Source organism: Chiloscyllium plagiosum, chromosome 14 (genome assembly GCF_004010195.1).
Source record: "Chiloscyllium plagiosum isolate BGI_BamShark_2017 chromosome 14, ASM401019v2, whole genome shotgun sequence".
NCBI classification, from domain to species: domain Eukaryota; kingdom Metazoa; phylum Chordata; class Chondrichthyes; order Orectolobiformes; family Hemiscylliidae; genus Chiloscyllium; species Chiloscyllium plagiosum.
In genome coordinates this window covers 63,153,202-63,173,533 of record NC_057723.1, presented here as the reverse complement: position 1 = coordinate 63,173,533, position 20,332 = coordinate 63,153,202, and the positions used below count along the sequence as shown (strand labels likewise).

The following is a 20,332-nucleotide window of genomic DNA, read 5'->3' as shown; positions in this document are numbered from 1 at the left end:
GCGCAGCCTCCACTCCTTCTGCTTCAACCCCAACCTCACCATCAAACCCGCAGAGAAGGGGGGGGGGGAAGGTGGTGGAGGAGGGGGGTGCAGCAGTAGTTTGGTACACCAATCTCTACACCGCTGAAACCAGGCGCCAACTTGATGACACTTCCTCCTACTGCCCCCTTGACTACAACCTCACCTCCCATCACCAAACCATCATCTCCCAGACCTTCCACAACCTCATCACCTCTGGGGATCTCGCATCCACAGCCTCCAACCTCATGAATCCCACAATGCCTGTTTCTACCTCTTACCAAAGATTCACAAACCTGACTTCCCTGGTCAACCCATTGTCTCAGCCTGCTCTTGTCCCACTGAACTCCTCTCTGCATACCTTGACACCATCCTGTTCCCCTTAGTCCAGGAACTCCCTACCTACGTTCGGGACACTACCATGTCCTTCACCTCCTCCAAGATTTTTGATTCCCCAGTCCCCAACGCTTCATCTTCACCATGGACATTCACTCCCTGTACACATCCATCTGCCACGACAAAGGTCTCCAAACCCTCCGTTTCTTCTTCTCATGCTGTCCCAACCAGTACCCTTCCATCGACACTTTCATCCGCCTGCCTGAACTGGTCCTCACCTTAATAACTTCTCATTTCAATTCTTTCTCCAAAGCAAAGGAGTAGCCATGGGCACCCTCATGGGATGCAGCTATGTCTGCCTCTTTGTCAGGTACATGGAGCAGTCCATCTTCCACAGTTACACCAGCACCACCCCACCACCTGTTCCTTTGCTACAATTGTTGACTGTATCAGCGCTACCCCATGCTCCCATAAGGAGTTTGAACAGTTTATCAACTTCCCTAACACCTTTCACCACAACCTCAAATTCACCTGGACAATCTTGGACACCTCCCTCCCCTTCCTGGACCTCTCCATCATCATCTCCGGCAACCAACTAACCAGGGACATCTACTACAAGCCCACCGACTTCCACAGCTACCATGACTATAACTCCTCCCACCCTACCTCCTGTAAAAACGTCATCCCTTCTCCCAATTCCTCTGCTTCTGCCGCATCTGTACTCAGGATGACCAATTTCACCATAGAAAATCCCAGATGGCCTCCTTCTTCCAAGATTGCAATTTCCCTTCCCACTTGGTCGACGATGCCCTCCAGCACATCTCCTCCACTTCCTGCACCTCTGCCCTTGAACCCCAGGCCTCCAATCACGAAATGGACAGAGTGCTCCTAGTCCAACCTCCGCATTCATCGCATCATCCTCCGCCACGTCCGCCACCTACAAACGGACTATCAGGGATATATTTCCCTCCCCACCCCTATCAGCGTTCCAGAGAAATGATTCCCTCTGTGACTCCCTCATCAGGTCAACAACCCCCCCCCCCCATCAGCCCACACCCCACTCCCGGCACCTACACCTGTCAAAACCTGCGCCCATACCACTCTCCACACCTCTGTCCAAGGTCCCAAAGCCTCCTTCCACATCTGACAGAAATTTACCTGTGCCTCCACCAATATAACCTACTGTATCCATTGCACCCGATCTGGTCTCCTCTACATTAGGGAGATAGGATGCCTACTTGCAGATCGTTTCAGAGAACATCACTGGAACATCTGCAACAACAACCCACTGCCTCATGGCTGAACACTTCAACTCCCCCTCCCGCTCCATCAAAGGCATGTAGGTCCTGGGCCACCTCCATTGCCAAACCATTACCACCTGACGCCTCGAGGAAGAATGCCTCATATTCCACCCTCGGACCCTGCAACCACAGGGAATCAATGTGGATTTCAACAGTTTCCTAATTTCCCCTACCCCCATATGATCCCAGTTTCAAGCGTCTAAATCGGCACTGCCCTCCTGGCCTGTCCATCACATTTCTCATCTATCCACTCCACTCTCCTCTCTGACCTATCACCTTCTCCCCCACCTTCATCTACCTATTGCATTCTCAGCTACCTTCCCCCTCGTCCCACTCTCCTCCCACTTATCTCTCAGCTTCCCCACCCTGGCCTACAAACCGCATTCCTGATGAAAGGCTTATGTCGAAACATCGATTCTCCTGCTCCTCAGATCCTGCCTGACCTGCTGTGCTTTTCCAACACCGCACTTTCGACTCTGATCTCCAGCATCTGCAGTCCTCACTTTCTATTAGATCATTTTTATGTTTATATTGCGTGTGCTGAATGTACACGTTTTAAAAGGCTATTATATATGATGGATGTACTTAACCTTGAGTTCTTAGTGTTTAAAACCTTTGAAAACACAAATATTCTCACTCAATTGTCATCTTCTTGAATACTTTTGTAAATTGGTCTGAACATCAGAATATTAAATTGTAGCGGGCCCAAGAACATTAAATGTGATGTAGCTCCCTCTTCTCTGTGTCCTGCATCAGACTTGCTTCTATCTCTTGTCTTTGCACCTGCATTGTCCAATGCAATCAGTATATTTCCTCAAATAATCTATATTCCCATGTCTGTATGAGTATATCCAATGTGTTACATACTGCCATACTTTCCTACTCTGTCCTTTTTAAAAAACTTTCATGGGCTTTGGACATTGTTGGCAAGGTCAGCATTTGTTGGCCATCGCTAATTAGAGTCATAAAATCATGCAGCAAATCATACAGCCCTTCAGTCCAACTAGTCTATGCTGATCATATTCCCAAACTGAAGTAGTCCCAGCATGCTTGCATTTGGCCCATATCCTTCCAAACCTTTCCTATTCATGTGCTTATCCAAATGTATTTTAAACATTGTAACTGTACCTGCATCCACCACTTCCTCTGGCAGTTCATTCCACACACTAACCACTCTCTGTGTAAAAATGTTGCCTGTTATGACTTGTTAAAGTCTGTCTCCTCTCACCTTAAAAATATTGCTCCAGTTTTGAATTACCCCACTTTCAGAAAAAAAATCTTTGCTATTCACCTTATTTGATTAGATTAGATTCCCTACAGTGTGCCTGTCTTGATTTTATAAATTTCTATAAGATCACCTCTCAACCTTCTATGCTCCAATGAAAAAAAAAACAGTCTTTTTTAATAACCCAAACCCTCCCTTCCTGTCAATGCCCTAGCAAATCTTTTCTGAACCCTCTCCTAATTAGGCAACCAGAACTGCACACAGTATTCTAGAAGATAGCCTCACTAAGGTTCTGTACAACCTCAATATGACGTACCAGATCCTATACTCAAAAATGAGTAATGGAGGTAAGCTTACTAAACACCTTTTTAACCATCTTATTTGTATGTGATGCAAACTTCAAAGAATTATGTATCCGAACTCTATAATGATATGCTGTTCCAATTAAAATTACATCAACTTAATTTCAAAGCTACTCTGTCTTCTTCTGTTGTCTTTACTCTTCTGGCTGCTGATCTCCATGGGTTGTCTTCTTTCTTTTTACTGTGAGTATGTTTGACACGAAAAGGTGTCTTTTGATAGAAAGTGTTTTTCAATTACTTTGCGAGTAAGCTGTCAGATGGGCAATTAGCTGTCCAGGAGTTTTAGTCTCTTATGGCAGTTGCTCTCTGACCAATACATGCCTGCAACTTCATAAAAGAAAAAATGAACCATTATGATGAAAAGATTGCTTCTTTTTTCTCTATTACTTAATACCATTACTATGAAATGCATATGTACTTAATCAAAGTGATATTTTTCATACTTTCTGCACACATATATAACTTTGGAATCAGTCAAATTTTATCTACGCTCTGAACCACTCAAAAACCACACAGTAAGTCCAATTTTTTGATGTAAGTAGCTTGTCCAACTTTCTCTGCACAAACCTTCAATCTAGATATTGGATAAGAGACTGATTTTCTTATGGTGTTGACCTTCCAATAGTCCATATAAAATTTTTGAGTCCCATCAGGTTTGGGAACAAGCACAATCAGTGAACTCCACTCACTGTGACTTGATTCAACAATGCCTTTGTTGAGCACAGCATCCACTTCCTTCTGGACCTGCCTGGCTTTGAGAGGAATAAGCCTTTAGGGGTGTTGTTTTATCAGTATCATTAGTCCTCTCCATATTATTCATGCATATGCCCTCATACCGCTGAAACAAACCTTTCAACTCGGTTCTTTGCTCCTGAGATAGATATCTCACTAACCTATTCCACTCCTCATTATTTAACATATTTTTAGGATCATTTGGATTTGATTCCTCACTCTGCGGGGCAGTAACTAACATCTGTTTCTCCAGTTTTCTGTCTCTATTAAGGTTTCAAAATATGCACATGACATACTGATACAGTTTTTTTTCTATCCAGCATCTTTACCAGATAGTTTGCCTGATTTAACTTTCTCTCAATTTGATAGGGACCACGAAACCTGGCTTTAAAAGGATTTCCTACCACTGATTACAATACTAATACATCATCCCCATTGGAAAATGTCTGAATTTTAGAGTTTTTAATCTGTCACCTACTTCATTCCACGCTGGCCTTCTGCAGGTGCTATTTAGCTAACTCACCTACCCGATTTAATCTTTCCCTCACTACCGATACATAATCCAAGTGTGAGATCTCTGACTTTGGTCCTGTCAAAGGCTCACTCACTTCAGGCCCAAATATTAACTCAAAGGGAGGAAACTGAGTAGATTAATTTAGCACATCTCTAATGGCAAACAATATGGATAGGGTACTTTTATCTCAATCATTCAGGTAATCCTTACAGTATGCTCTTAATATAGTCTTCAGGGTCTGATGCCACCTTTCCAAAGCTCCCTGGGATTTAAGATGGTACGCATTTGATTTAATGTTCAGTATGCCTAAGCTATCCATGACTTTCTTAAACAGCCTAGTTGTAAATTTAGACCTTTAGTCTGACTGAAGTTCCCTGGGTAGCATATAGTAAAGAAAGCTACCAACATAGTGTGGAAGAAATTTGACCAGATTTGACACAAATATGTTGGAAGCCATGTTGTTATAAAGCAATTTTTGCAATAAACTCAAAGTACTGTTAGAAACTAAGCTGAGGTATTTGTTTTGATAACATGACCTTGCAGCTGCAAACTGTCTCAGTTACTTTGCGTCCCCCACACATAGATGATGTATTGTTCAATAAGATACTTATCTGTTTCTGTGTAGTTAAATCTGCAGTATAAGATAACATTCAGTTTTATAGATCTGGACAATATATGTGGATGTTACGACTGCCCCTAAGTTGCGTGGTTAATGGGCAGTGGGCTTGTGATATACTACATAACTTGTAACATTCTGTACTCATTGGAATTGTGTTGGACTTCTCTGAACAAAGATGTAATTCCCCAAAGCCATGATTAAAGCTCGTTAATTACTCAAGGTCTCCTCTCCTGACTATTTTATTTTAAATGATTTGGCATAAGATTTGCTTTTCCCCAACAATTGGCGTAGTCGGCAGCACCTCTATTTTAAGAGTTTCTCGCTAAGACTGCTTGATTTAGGCTCCCCTTAAGGGGGGACCTGATTGAGGTTTACAAAATCATGAAGGGTATAGACAGGGGAGATAGAGACAAGCTTTTTCCCAGGGTGAAGGATTTCATAACGAGAGGTCATGCTATCAATGTGAGAGGTGGAACGTTTAAGGGGATGCACGCGGCAAGTACTTCACACAGAGGGTGCTGGGCATCTGGAATGCGTTGCCAGCAGAGGTGGTAGAGGCAGGCAAGGTAGATTCATTTAAGATGCGTCTAGACAGATGCATGAGTAGGTGGGGAGCAGAGGTATATAGATGCTTAGGAATCGGGCAACAGGTTTAGACAGTAAATTTGGATCGGCTCAGGCTTGGAGGGTCGGTGGTTAGCACTGCTGCCTCACAGTGCCAGAGACCCGGGTTCAATTCCCACCTCAGGCAACTGTCTGTGTGGAGTTTGCACATTTTCCCCGTGTCTGCGTGGGTTTCCTCCGGGTGCTCCGGTTTCCTCCCACAGTCCAAAAATGTGCAGGTGAGGTGAATTGGCCATGCTAAATTGCCCGTAGTGTTAGGTGAAGGGGTAAACATAGGGGAATGGGTTTGGGGGGGTTGCGCTTCGGCAGGTCGGTGTGGACCTGTTGGGCCGAAGGGCTTGTTTCCACACTGTAAGTAATCTAATATGTTCAGGTCTGTTTGGAAGGGCCTGTTCCTAGGCTGTAAATTTTCTTTTCTTTCTTTTCTTGTGCCAGCTTATGACCTTTTTTTTTGTTTAAAAAGAAAAGGAGGGGAATAACAGCATTAAAATATTAGCTAGCTGCATTATGTGGATCTGAGTTAACATGTTGATCCCTTTTTAAGGGAGAAAGTGAAAGATCATGTGACAAGATGTATCCAGAAAGACTACAGTCATAGAGCTGTCGGGAGCATTTGAAGCTGACCTAGGTTAACAGGCTGATCTACGGAAAAGATTCTGTGGCAAAGGTATTGGCAAGAAAGAAATTTCCAAATTCAGGTGATCTTGAGTTATTGACAGCTGTGCCTGTGCCTGTTTGTCTTTGTGTGGTTTGTTTGTTATTCTTTTACAGGTTACAGACTTGCGTCACAGACCAGTGATGTTCTGATGGGATCAGTGAGTTCCAAAAACTTGGCAGAAAGGCTGCTCCCGGGACAAGTAAATATTGGCTCGCTGAGCAGGGTGGCCAGCATCTGTTTGTGGTTTTGAGGAAAATACAGAAGCGCCATGGTAAATATCATCGAATCACGAGTAAGCTGGGGATACTCTAGTCCTGTCAGGTCGACAGCCGATATTGTTTGAGCGATGAAATATAGAGGGTGGTTGCTGCTTTTGTCGTGCCCAAAAAAAAGGAATGCTGGCCAGGGACAACACTGCTGGTGGGAATGCTGATACAATTCTTGCTATTTGGCAGCAAGATACTACTGTGAGTACTCAACAGGATTCTAGTTTCCGGACGAGTGGTAAAAGCATCTTATGATTTACTAAAGAACTTGCTTGGCTCAGGGTTATGACAGGTGAAACCCCATTTGTTAAGCCCTGGACCCACACTGAGGTCCACAACATGCTTCAAGACACCCCAATCCGTTCAAATGTCCAATATTATTTTTAATTGGCTAGTACAAATCTGCAGGAATTATAGTTACTTACTTCAGAATGTCCAGACTTTAATGAATGTGGCATACAGGACACATTGGACAACTATTAAAGATCCCATTGTATTTCCCCTGGGTCGTGGACTAATGCAGAGTCATCAACAACTTGCCTTGAAAATATTGTTAGAATTACAAGTGACTGAGAGGTATTTAGATTTTGTCCACTTGGTTAGGCAGCTATGTATCACAACCAGGATTTATGAGGCTAAACTCCCTAACTTTGGCCATTTTGAAACGTGAATGCCTCATTACCCTTACAAGCCATGAATAAACTGAAAGCTCAAAACTGAGATAGGAAGAAAGTTGGAAAATGTTCATACGTGTGTGTGTATGTCTGTGACTGTGTGTGCGTGCGAGAGAGAGAAACTGACTCTGCTGATTCCCTGAAGCTTGCAGAAAGGTTCATTTTTTGTGTTCTGGTCTGAATGTACATTTGCTTATTGGCGATTGAATGTTTGTATTTTGTTCCCTGGAACTCAAGATTCGCCAATGTTTTGAATTTTATTTGCATTTTGGGAATCTAAGGGTTAGGGAACCATCAATGATTATGAAATGCAAATTTCAAGGCAAAAGTAATATTAATGAAATATTAACACACCCATTATTGGTACAGACCATGAATCCCCTACTGTCAATTTCTAACTCGTCACATTTATATGCTTTCATGAAAGCCAATCTTATTTAAAGTCGAATCAGTTTAATATGGAGGAAGACAGCATTAAAATCTTAAAAATATATGTCTTTTCCTTATATTTTGCACCACTTGATTCCAGTAAATCCCCCATAATTTCATGCTATTGCCAAAGATCAATTTCACCCCTTTTCATCCCCAGATGTTGGACTAATCAAAGAATTGACTAAAGGATATAAAAGCAGTAGCACTGTAAATCCTGGCCTCAGCTGGTGTCTGCTCAATTTTTTAAAAAGATAATCCAAATCTAACATTCAGGAAAATCACCTCAGACTTTGACATTTGCTCATTGAGTGGAAGAATTACATGAACTTTATATAATTTAGTTAAATATTGTAAAACTGAAAGTATGAAGATAGATCCAAACCAACAATATTGTTTTCAGAAAATGATACTAGCAGAATTAATTTGTTATTTTGTTTCAGTTTTATTTGTTTCCACTTAATTTTAAGACTGCTGCATCTCATTGGTGATTATGATGTGCCAGTAGCAGCTTTATTCTATATCAATTTCCCTTCCTCACTGAGAATTGAAGTTTCAGTTCAACAGTATGTTGTGATGTATCATGTAACGAAAATTGAGATACTATTGATAATATCTGTCTCGTTGGATTAGGCCATTATTTGTTCGTTAATAGACAAGATGTTTTCATGCAATTGCAGTCATTTCACAGCCTATAACATTGTAAATGAGCAATTATTGGTCAGAACCGCTTAAGGAGTCAATTCTGGGATTTAAATTAAGGGACTAGAACCAGTTAATTATATGGATTTCAGAGTCAGAAACTGAACATTTTGCATTATGAAATTAGATTTTGAATAAATGAATTTTTAGTTTATATTCATGTCTTGGTCACTTCTTCAGTTACCATCTCTCAATTAGAGATAATGATTATATTAGTGAATATTTTTAAAAACCAATTGTATTAGCCCTGAATCAATTGGCAGGATTGATTAGTTTTATACCTTTATACATTGTCAGTGATCTGTGTCATTGCCTCATGGTTAATTTGAAGCATGGTTGCATTGATTAATTATTAATTAAAGAATGGAAAGATAAAACCATACTAAATACCTGACTGGCCAGTTGGAGGAATTATGCATGTGCTAAGGGGACAGTTGGAACTCCCCAAAGCTGGGAGAAGTTAAAAGCTGACTGTGAATGGGTAGATGAAAAACAAAGGAATCAGGAGAAACAATGTTAGGCCACTAAGGCTGAGGAATAAAAAAAAGAGTTAAAGCAACAATACTGTAAAATAAAAATAACTTATACTCTACTTGAAATGCTGACTCGATGTCTGGTATATTGGCCCTATTTGTGGGAGGGGATGAGGATTTTCCCCTAACATCTCCTTATAATTCCCAGCACACCTCCTGATTATAATCCTTCTCTTACTCTGCAGATGAAGGATCCAGTATCGGTAGCTAGCTTCAAAGCCAACATCATTGGGGTGAGAGGCCTAAACCAGGGCCATCACAGGAATCAGAGCAATGTTAATGAACCAAGTACCTGACCGCAAGGAGAAACCGACCCAATTTGCTCAATTTGTCCAAAGAACAATACAGATGGAAAAGCAGCAAAATTCAGTGCGTGACCTGAATACGAATGTCTTTTGTTATAAGACTGAAATAAGTGGCCAGCTGTCTGACAAAAGTGGTACACAGCCCACGAATGATAAGTAATTGAGAAGCTGACTCATGCTTTTGCAATGTATTCTTTCTGGTGTTGCCGACATGATCTGGACAAACAATATGAACTAATCCAAGATTTCCGGGTTGCACATGAAGTGAGTGATGATTTTCTACTGAGATGGCCAGAACTAGACCGAACCACAATCCAAGTTACGGGTAAAACCGAATATGTCAAGGGCCAAATGGTGAGCCCTTTCTTTAACTGTGGAAATTTGGCCACTGGGGAGTGATGTGTCCTTATCATTACCTTGGAATGAATGCAGGGATCGACATGCTTGCATCCTGACAAAAGGAAAATCTGCAAATATATACACTGACTCTCATGCATTTACAGATTACAGAGCCTTGTGGGAACATAGAGGATTTAACCTTCATGGTAAAACCTATTCATAATGCTGTTTTGTCCAACCAGTCTGGCAATTATCAAAATGTTCAACTCTCACTGAGGCAACTGATACAGTCTCCAAAGAAAATGAGCGAGTAGATGCTGCTGCCAAGCTGACAGCCTTAGACCCCAAACTTCTGGTCCCATTTGGTTCCCAGCAAAACCTGATTAGAGACAGTATAGAGACAGGTATGCCAGACCTGGGTAAGGTATAGAAATCACAAGGGAAGCCCCTTGTGAAGGTTACAAACTATGGACCCAAATGGGGTGCTCCCTCAGTACTTAAACCAAAATGTGGGTGACCCCTGCTGGACAAGTTTATTAAAGTTCTTTGCTGCTGCCAATTTTAGTTGATTATGTGCATTATTGTACACTCTTAGGCAAGGAGGGAACAGTTAATACTCTATCACAAATTTGGTGCAAAGGCCCATTTCTATTCCTGCTTGTGACCTGCACAGCATTCAAGGTCAAGGGGAGGCCCAAATGGATAGCCTGGTAACCTCTAGTAAATTGGAATTACACTTTAAAACTTTTCTTTTTGCACAGAAGGTCAATCACTTCAGCTGCTGGGTATGTACCCATATCCCCATCCATCCAGAACTTGCACCAAGTGAGCCCTTATAGAATTTGAGCAACTTGCAGCTTTCTTTTCCCCTGCCTTTGGAACTGCTAGACTGGAAATTGAAGTAACCCTGCAGACAATCCTGTGCTTGGTTCAGTTCTCTGCTGTGGCCTTCCTCTCCAGCGATCTCACCAATGCCTAGGTTTCCAATTCCTGACAAAACCCCAATGATGATTCCCAATTCCTGGAGCCTTCTGCCCCTTTTCTAACTGAACCTGAGGACTATCTGTCTGATGTCCTAACCACCCCCCGCCCCTTGACAATCCCCCGGCTCTGGATGTATTCCCCTTTTTTTGACACTCTAATCTGTTCTTTTTTTTAAAAAAGAGGAAGAATTGTGGAAGAAATTTGACCAGATTTGGCAGAAATCTTTTTGGAAGCCATCTTGTCACAAGTTTTGCAGTAAAATGTAGACTGCTAACAAAGTTTTGTTAGAAACTTAGCTGAGGTATTTGTTTTGATAACATGACCTTGCAGCTGCAGACTGTCTCAGTTCCTCTGGCCCTTTAGACACAGTTCTGCTTCATCGATGATGTATTTTCAATATGCTTCTTACCTGCCTGTATAGTCAAACCTGCAGTATAAGATAACATTCAGTTTTGTAGACATTAATAAATGTATGTTTGGACAATGTATGCAGACCTTATGACTGCCCCTAAGTTGCATAGTTAGTGGGCTTATAATATACTGTTTAACTTGTAACACTCTATACCTCATTGGAATTGTGTTGGACTTCTCCAAACGAAGATGTAATTCCCCATGGCCATGATTAAAGCTAGTTAATTGCTCAAGGTCTCCTCTCCTGGCTATTTTGTTTTAAACGATTCGGCACAAGATTTACTTTTCCCCAACACATAGTGATAAGATTCATTCCACAGAGACCAATAGAAATGATTGATGGATATTATTAAAAACAATTCCATTTTTTCCACTTCAAAGAAGCCGGTTTACTTTGACACTTGTTTCCAGTAAGAATTATCCCTGTTTGTGATCGATGAAATAACTCTGCTAAACCAATTATATTTTATTAATCTTTTTGAGATTTAGTTGAATAAATGGATACAATTTCATAATTTTTCCTGTTAACCAAAAGGGTTTTTACAAGTCTGCATTTTAGATTGTCTTTTGATGTTGAAATATCTTGTTTGATTATTCCTCTGTTTCCCATTCCTCTTCCCTAATAACGTAGGATAAGCTGCTGCAAAGTTTGTTGCTGCTTGTTATGTTGTGCACTTTGTTCAAAGTGGAATTGTGTATGTGTCAATTAAAAGGGACATTGGGATTTATCCTAACATCTGGTTATAAAATGTCCTGCTGTACATTTCTTGCTATCCACATAATAGATGGCCACATGGAAAAGGACCATTGGCTGTGAAACCTACTGTAGAAGGAGTTAGCATTCTCAAGGTGGGAGAGGGAGCTGGAGAAGAGAGAAACAGTAAAAGAGTACATATTTGGTGAAGTCCATTACAAAGAAGATAATTCTTCTACTGAAGCTCCTACATCAAGTCAGAGCGCAGTTTCAAACTAACAATTCCCTCCTCCTCCCCATTAGGATAATACCCCAACTATTACTGGACTGTTGACTGGACTGGGTGGGTTGTCTTGTGAGAAAAGGTTAAATAGATTGGGCTTGTATTTTTTTGAAGCTTAAAAGCATATGAGGCAACTTGATTGAAACCTGTAAGATATTGTTAGCACTGCTGCCTCACAGCATCAGGGACCCAGGTTCAATTCCAATCTTGGGTGGCTGTCTGTGTGGAGTTTGGACATTCTGCCCGTGTCTACTTGGGTTTCCTCCTTGCGCTGTGGTTTCCTCCCACAATCTAAGGATGTGCAGGCTAGGTGAATTGGCCATGTTAAACTGCCCATAGTTGTTCAGGGTTATGTAGGTTAGGTGCATTAGTCAGCAGTAAATGTAGAGTAACAGGGTAGGGGGGTGGATTTGGGAGGGTTACACTTTGGGGGGTCAGCTTGGACTTGTTGGGCCAAATGGCCTGTTTCCACATTGTAGGGATTCTATGACTCTATGATTCTGTGGGGGAGTTGGGGGGGGTGCACAGAGGGGGGTTCTGACAGAATTATATGGAACAGATGTTTCCTCTGATGGAGAATCTACAACAAAGATTGACTGTTCAAAAAAGGATGCCAATCAACATCAAATTTGCAAGTATTCCCAACCTGGGGTATATATCTAATACTGAAGAAAAATGTAACAGAATACAATAAGACATGAGAAAAAATGGAGACTGAACAATTATGTGGCAAGTGACCTTTAAGAAAGGATGCACTTTGAAAGAAAAATAGCTTAATCATTTAGGCCATTCAAAAAAAATCAATAATGCCAAAAAAAATCTAAGTTACAGGTTAAAAAAAATGTTTGGAGCGGTGTTGCAGATTACCAAAGAAATTAAATGATTTGGAAATTATGTTTAGCAGTGCAGAATTCAAAATTCATGAAATTGCATTAACAGGTTGAGTTGCACAGCTCAGGTCTCCATACTCGATAAAAGACGGGGACACAGTAAAGATGATGGACAAACAGATTTGAAAGAATGCTGTCTGAAGTGACAGCTTACAGCTATTGGAAAAGATTCAACAGGTTGGAGCTTTTATCCCTTGAGAAAAAAGAAGACTTGAATGTGACCTCATCAAAATCTGTGAAATTAATCATGTATTGAAAAGAGCAGACCTGGAATGAATGGGCCAAGTAATTGGCAGCCATTGGTAGCTGGGAGGAAGCGATGGCCTGTGGTATTATGGCTGGACTGTTAATCCAGAGACTCAGGTAATGTTCTAGGGAGCTGGATTTGAATCCTGCAGATGGGGGAATTTGAATTCAATAAACATTGGGAATTAAAAATCTAATGATGACCATTGTTGATTTCAGGAAAAAGCCCATCTGGTTCACTAATGTTGTTTAGAGGAGGAAATTGCCATCATTATTTGGTCTGGCCTACATATAACTCCAGACCTACAGCAATGTGGTTGACTCTTAATGATTAAATGTTACTGGAAAAGCGTAGCAGGTCAGGCAGCATCCAAGGAGCAGGAGAATCGACGTTTCAGGCATGAGCCCTTCTTCAGGAATGAAGCCCGAAACATCAATTCTCCTGCTCCTTGGATGCTGCCTGACCTGCTGTGCTTTTGCAGCAACACTTTTTCAGCTCTCATCTCCAGCATCTGCAGTCCTCACTTTCTCTTAATGATTAAGGATGGGCAATAGATGCTAACTTAGCCAGCAATGCCCTCACCCTGTGAATGTTTTTAAAATTTGCAGTTAAGGGCAGGCACATCAAATTCAGCAGGAGACATCTCCACTACTTAATTGTTGGCCCTCACCTTAACTACCCCTTCAACGTGTCAGCAACAGTTCTGGGAGGGTAGACAAGAACTGGAGTAGCCTCAGTTTGCCAATTAAGGGTGCTTCCTGCCCAGCCTCAATTTTTAGATTAGTATAAGGAAAGTTGGGAACGCAACAGGGTAAGTGATATTTTGTATGTAGAAACTCAGTACTTGCAAATTTGATTTTCCATTTCTCTTTACTATGTAAGGCCATCTATATTTTTACATTTAGTTTGTATGTTGAATTGAAATGAAACTGAATATGAAGCAGAGAAGATAAACCTGGAACTAAACCTAAACTGACCAGTTTCTAAGGAAACAAAAAGCAAGCAGAGATTGAGAAATTAACCTGGGTGAAAGATATAAAAGGACACATGAGTCTAAACTGGGCAGTAACAGGTAATCAGTCAACTTACCCAGTATAAGCAAGCTGAAGGTGACTGAAAATAGAGCGTCTAGATCCAGAAGCTGAGACTAAGTTGCTGCAACTGTTTCCTTTGCTAGAAAGTAACATTGTTGGGATCACTCAATCCAGACTGAGTTGTATAGATTCTTCACGTGCGTGTCATTTGTGGTGAGGAGTGTACCATTCAAAACTGAGAATCAGACAAGTTTTGAAAAGGAAAAGAGCTTGTGTGTGGAAAGCCTTTTTGTGGAAGGCAGAGTTTGAAGGACTTACTTCAATCATCTTTAGCTGAGTAGACATCTGAACCAATTTGTAAGATTTAACTTAGTTGTATCTTGCTATTTAAGCTCAAATTTATATTTTATATTTGAGAAGACAGAAGGCGGTGGTGGAGGGATGTTTTTCAGATTGGAGGCCTGTGACCAGTGAAGTGCCACAAGGATCGGTGCTGGGTCCACTACCTTTCATCATTTATGTAAATGATTTCAATGTGAACCTAACAGGTACAGTTTGTAAGTTTGCAGATGACACCAAAGTTGAAGTTGTAGTGGACAGTGAAGAAGGTTAGCTTGGATTACAATGGGATCTTGATCAGATGAACCAATGGGCTGAAGAGTGGCAGATGGAGTTTAATTTAGATAAATGCAGGGTGCTGCATTTTGGGAAAGCAAATCTTAGCAGGATATATACACTTAATGGTAAGGTCTTAGAGAGTGTTGCTGAACAAAGAGACCTTGGAATGCAGGTTCATAGGTCCTTGAATATAGAGTCACAGGTAGATAGGATAGTGAAGAAGGCATTTGGTATGCTTTCCTTTATTGGTCAGGGTATTGAGTACAGGAGTTAGGAGGTCATGCTATGGTTGTACAGGACATTGTTTATGCCACTGTTGGAATATTGCGTGCAATCCTGATGTCTTTCCTATCGGAAGGATATTGTAAAACTTGAAAGGGTTCAGAACGGATTGAGAAGAATGTTGCCAGGATTGGAGGATTTGAGCTGTAGGGAGAGATTGAATAGGCTGGGCTGTTTTCTCTGGACTGTTGGAGACTGAGGGGTGACCTTATGGAGGTTTATAAAATCATGAGGGACATGGATAGGATAAATAGACAAACTCTTTTCCCTGGGGTGGGGGAGTCCAGAACTTGAAGGCATAGGTTTAGGGTGGGAAGGGAAAGATATAAAAGAGACCTAAGGCGCAATGTTTTCACGCAGAAGGTGGTACGTGTGTGGAATGGACTGCCAGAGGAAGTGGTGGAAGCTAGTACAATTACAACATTTAAAAAGGCATCTGGATGGGTATATGAATAGGAAGGGTTTGGAGGGATATGGGCCGGGTGCTGGCAGGTGGGACTAGATTGGGTTGGGATATCTGGTTGGCATGAACGAGTTGGACTGAAGAGTCTGTTTCTGTGCTGTACATCTCTATGACACAATGACTATAATTTGCCTGTTAATTTGTGTTTAACTCATATTAATTCTTCATATTAGAGTAGAGATTGATAGATAGTAAATAAATATTTGCTTTGTTGAATCATGTAGAGGACAAAGTTTCTTGTTTTAAGGTGTGGAATCTTGCAGCTTTGTCCTTTTAGTGAATTAGCCAGTTTGGGTAGCATGGACTAGTGTGGACCAAAGGTGCTGGAGGATTCTATAACTGGAACTTTGAACTTTTTTTTCAAAGTTGTTAATCTCTACTGACATTTTATAATAGCTGCAATCAAATAATGATTAATTTTCTTTTGCAAGTAGTTTGTGGAAACAATTTTTGTACTCAACCTAAACACAACAACCATGGCATTTTTATTTGCACATTCATATGATTGAACAGCTAATAGGGATATTTCAATTTAATGCATATTTAAAAAAGCACAAAAATATTTATTTCATCCAATTCTGAATAATTTAATGTACTTATTCAATTAACTTAATGTCCTTAAACAATGCAGTGTGTCCATTATCTGCAATCATGTACAAAGTCTAACTATTGATGTAGTTTATATGTTTAAAAAAATGGAAACAGTTTTTATTTATTTGGTTGCTGTGCTTTTCAGGTGCAGTCCATCTCTGTAGCTTTTAAATTTGACACAATGGATTCATTAGCCGAAAATAAAAAAATGCACAGAATACGCCAATTTACACTTAAACACAGTAAAGCTGAATGCAATATTATTTAATGTGCCATAACCTTGGAGACATCATCAAGACTAGTGATTTTCAGAACTATTAATTCAGTACTACATTGACAATAGTTTTGGCACAATGAGTCAAGTGGCAAAATGGCAACCCTGCCTGATCTGCTGATGTCTGGCATAGCCCTGTGCGATATAGCATTTTGGTGAAGGTATGAGCATGAGAGTTACATGTTTCATAAGTGTGCAGGACAGACAAATCATGAAGTTATTCAGAGTCTAATTTGACATCCATCAATGAAGTGGTCACTGAGTCCTGCCAGGATTTGGAACCAGACCTAATGCCTCCGTGCCAGGTGTGAGCTATGGCACCATTGATTGTGAAGATTCACATGGCCTTCAATCCTTTTGAATGGATCCTTTAAGACTCGACCAGGCAAATGTGACACAGCAAATGTGGAAAGGCAAAATTGCGTACCCTTTTTTAATGCCCTTAGTCAGTCACAACTGATATTTTAAATTATTTTTTTTATGTGTAGCTGTATTGCACTTCAATTAAATGTAGCTCTAATCCAAATTAATGAATCAAGTACAAGGTTTTCTTGAGTTTGGCAGAGAAGTTTTATTTTTGACTAACCCCAGGAAAACAAATATCATCAAACATACACACAGAGAAATACATGAAGTGGAGGATATCTAGTACAGTAAGAAGAGAAAGAATATGTAGTTTAGAAAACTCTTAAGGATTCATGTTTTTACCTTTGAACATGAGACCTTGCCTGTTTAGTTGCTAAGTTTGACCTTCAGCAGTATTGAAGAATTTAGCAGAATGTAGCAATACATTTAGCATAGAACACTTTAACTCTCGTGAATGGATTTTATTTTCTTGGCTTTCGAGATGTTAAGAAGGAAACAAGGAGTGAGAATAGAACATAGAACATTACAGGGCAGATAGAACATTACAGCGCAGTACATGCCTTTGGCCCTCGATGTTGCGCCGACCTGTGGAACCAATCTGAAGCCCATCTAACCTACATTATTGCATTCTCATCCATATGCCTATCCGATGACCATTTAAATGCCCTTAAAGTTGGCAAGTCTACTACTGTTTCAGGCAGTGTGTTCCATACCCCTACTACTCTCTGAGTAGAGAAACTATTGCTGACATCTGTCCTATATCTATTACCCCTCAATTTAATGCTATGTTCCCTCGTGCTAGCCATCACCATCCGAGGTGAAAGGTTTTCACTGTCCAACCTATCTAACCCTCTGATTATCTTATATGTCTCAATTAAGTCACCTCTCAACCTTCTCTCTGATGAAAACATCCTCAAGTCCCTCAGCCTTTCCTCATAAGACCTTGCCACCATACCTGGCAACATTCTAAGTAAATAAGCCCTGAACCCTTTCCAAAGCTTCCATATCCTCCCTATAATGCCGTGACCAGAACTGTATGCCATACTCCAAATGTGGCCGCACCAGAGTTTTGTACAGCTGCAGCATGAATGTTTCAGTCCTTGCTGTAGCTAATCCATGTTCTTTCTTTATACTGCCTAACACTTTTTTTTTGTAGTACAGTTTACTTAATTATTCTTATGTCATTGATTATTCTTTTTCAAGATAGTTAATCTGCAGGAGATTGTCTTCAGAAACTTACAGAAAGGTGTAAATCAAAAAGAGGAAACGCTCATCTGTGTTTCAGTATCTTTTAATATAATGTTAATTTCAGTTTAGACTGTCTTTGAGTTGTGAATGCATGGAATGAGTTGCCAGCAGTGGTGGTGGAAGCAGAGTCATTAGCGACATTTAAGCGACTGCTGGACAGGCACATGGAGAGCAATGAGTTGAGGGGTGTATAGGTTAAGTTATTATATTTTACATTAGGATTAAACCTTGGCACAACATCGTGGGCCAAAGGGCCTGTTCTGTGCTGTACCTTTCTAAGTTCTATCTCACATTGAAGTCTGGTGTGATGATCACTGTGGTCATCTAAGATCAACATTCTCTTACTTTTCTAAAAGTGTTTTAGTCCATGGAAGCTTTGGGTGTTAAAATTGAATGCTGGAAGTTGAAAACTGATAGTCCCTATTTTACCAACTACTAAATTAAGGGAGTCAACATTCAACATTTTCCATTGCTGCATCAAAGAAGTGATAATGACTGTGAATGTCAGGAAAAGGAGTTTTGTTGTCTTCTTGAGGCAGGAAGAAAACATGCATGTCACTTTGCCAGGATAGCAAGTTTCTCCATGGTGCAAGAAACCATCAGCATAGAACCTTATGGGCACCATGTATCAGTGCTAAGATATACTGCATTTGTGAAGGTTGCCACTCAAGTTAATGTGGGAGAAAGTGAGGACTGCAGATCCCGGAGATCAGAGCTGAAAATGTGTTGCTGGAAAAGTGCAGCAGGTCAGGCAGCATCCAAGGAGCAGGAGAATCGACGTTTCAGGCATGAGCCCTTCTTCAGGATTCCTGAAGCAACATCAATTCCTGGGCAACATCAATTAGGACAACTTGTTAAAGAATGCCTGTCATTCTGGCAGCAGTCATTTCATTTTCATCTTTCATTGGCTTGGTCTTCCAATTGTTAATTGTCTGTTTTGCTTGGCTTCTAGAATTGACTGTAATGGTTACCTCCCCCACACCTGGGCGGCACGGTGGCACAGTGATTAGCACCGCTGCCTCACAGCGCCAGAGACCCGGGTTCATTTCCCGCCTCAGGCAACTGACTGTGTGGAGTTTGCACGTTCTCCCCGTGTCTGTGTGGGTTTCCTCCGGGTGCTCAGGTTTCCTCCCACAGTCCAAAGATGTGCAGGTTAGGTGAATTGGCCATGCTAAATTGCCCGTAGTGTTAGGTAAGGGGTAAATGTAGAGGTATGGGTGGGTTGCGCTTCGGCGGGTTGGTGTGGACTTGTTGGGCTGAAGGGCCTGTTTCCACACTATAAGTAATCTAATGTAAGTAATCTAAAACCTTCTCAGTATGTGGCTCGACATCTCATGGTCACCTGAGGCAAGAAACTCTTTCCTCACATTAACCACTGCATTGTAGCATCCTGTGTGACATCCAAACATTTTGGGGCACCGCCACTGGCTCACTGTGCTTTTTATTGTCTCTTGCTTCTTTCTGATTTTCCACTCTTCTGCAAAAACAATTTTGCCTCTATTGCAGAAAAAAAAGTGCAACGCACCTTTCAGAAGTAGAGAGTGGTTTTAATGTGTAGAGGCTTGTTAGAAATGTTGTGAGCATAGCACAAACTTGCGTCCCCTACTGAGGTGTGCAGTCACTGAAGAATGTATTCTGCTATGGACTACAACCCATAATTGTTATCATTACGAGGCAGCACAATGATTACATATTACCAGCATCACTTTGATTAGATATGAGTTGACTGTGCCCAATTTTAATGCTGTCCTGTTTTACCCCCTCTTTTTCCAGAAAGATGCTGAAATTGTGCAAAGGTATTACCAAATGTTTCCAAAATTTCAAGTAAGGTAAACTGAATGTGACTTGCTCAGTTTCCATGGCCCCAAACATTTGGTACAAATGATTTGGAAGCTATTGTAGGACTTTCTAGACATTCTCAAGCCTTGCTTAGATTGGATCTCATTTTATCAGGGATCCACAATTGTGCCACTGGCACAAAACTGTCACAGTTTGCAGCAAAAGGAGACAGACAGGTGTCTTCATTTTCTATAGCCTTTAAGGCTTGTAAGTGAAGGTTACAAAGGTGCCAAGTGACTTCACCAGCAATTAAATCACATACAATTTAAAGCCTGACAGCAACTAGTCAGAAACTGGAAAATCAAGTGTATTTTCGAAATGGAGTTTGTCAATTTATCGCAACATCAATGAAAATTTAAACCATTGGTTTTGTCAAGAAATAGTACCCTGCTCATTGTAACACTGAGTATTACGAAGTTAAATGAACTAAATATGAGTTTTAAATTGAAATACAGTAAGTAGATTTTCTAC

The 20,332-nt window shown here is 40.9% G+C and overlaps 1 long non-coding RNA gene across 3 annotated transcripts; it reads left to right on the top strand.

The window, feature by feature from the left end:
- The first annotated feature begins 6,208 nt into the window (after window positions 1-6,208).
- LOC122556767 lies at window positions 6,209-11,781 on the top strand. Of its 3 annotated transcripts, XR_006313655.1 has the most exons (3): window positions 6,209-6,398; window positions 6,503-6,660; window positions 9,179-11,781. It is a non-coding gene; the product is annotated as an uncharacterized LOC122556767 (long non-coding RNA). The 3 variants fall into 3 exon arrangements; XR_006313654.1 differs by lacking the exon at window positions 6,503-6,660; XR_006313656.1 differs by lacking the exon at window positions 6,503-6,660 and having other exon boundaries at window positions 6,209-6,429.
- Window positions 11,782-20,332: the final 8,551 nt, after the last annotated feature.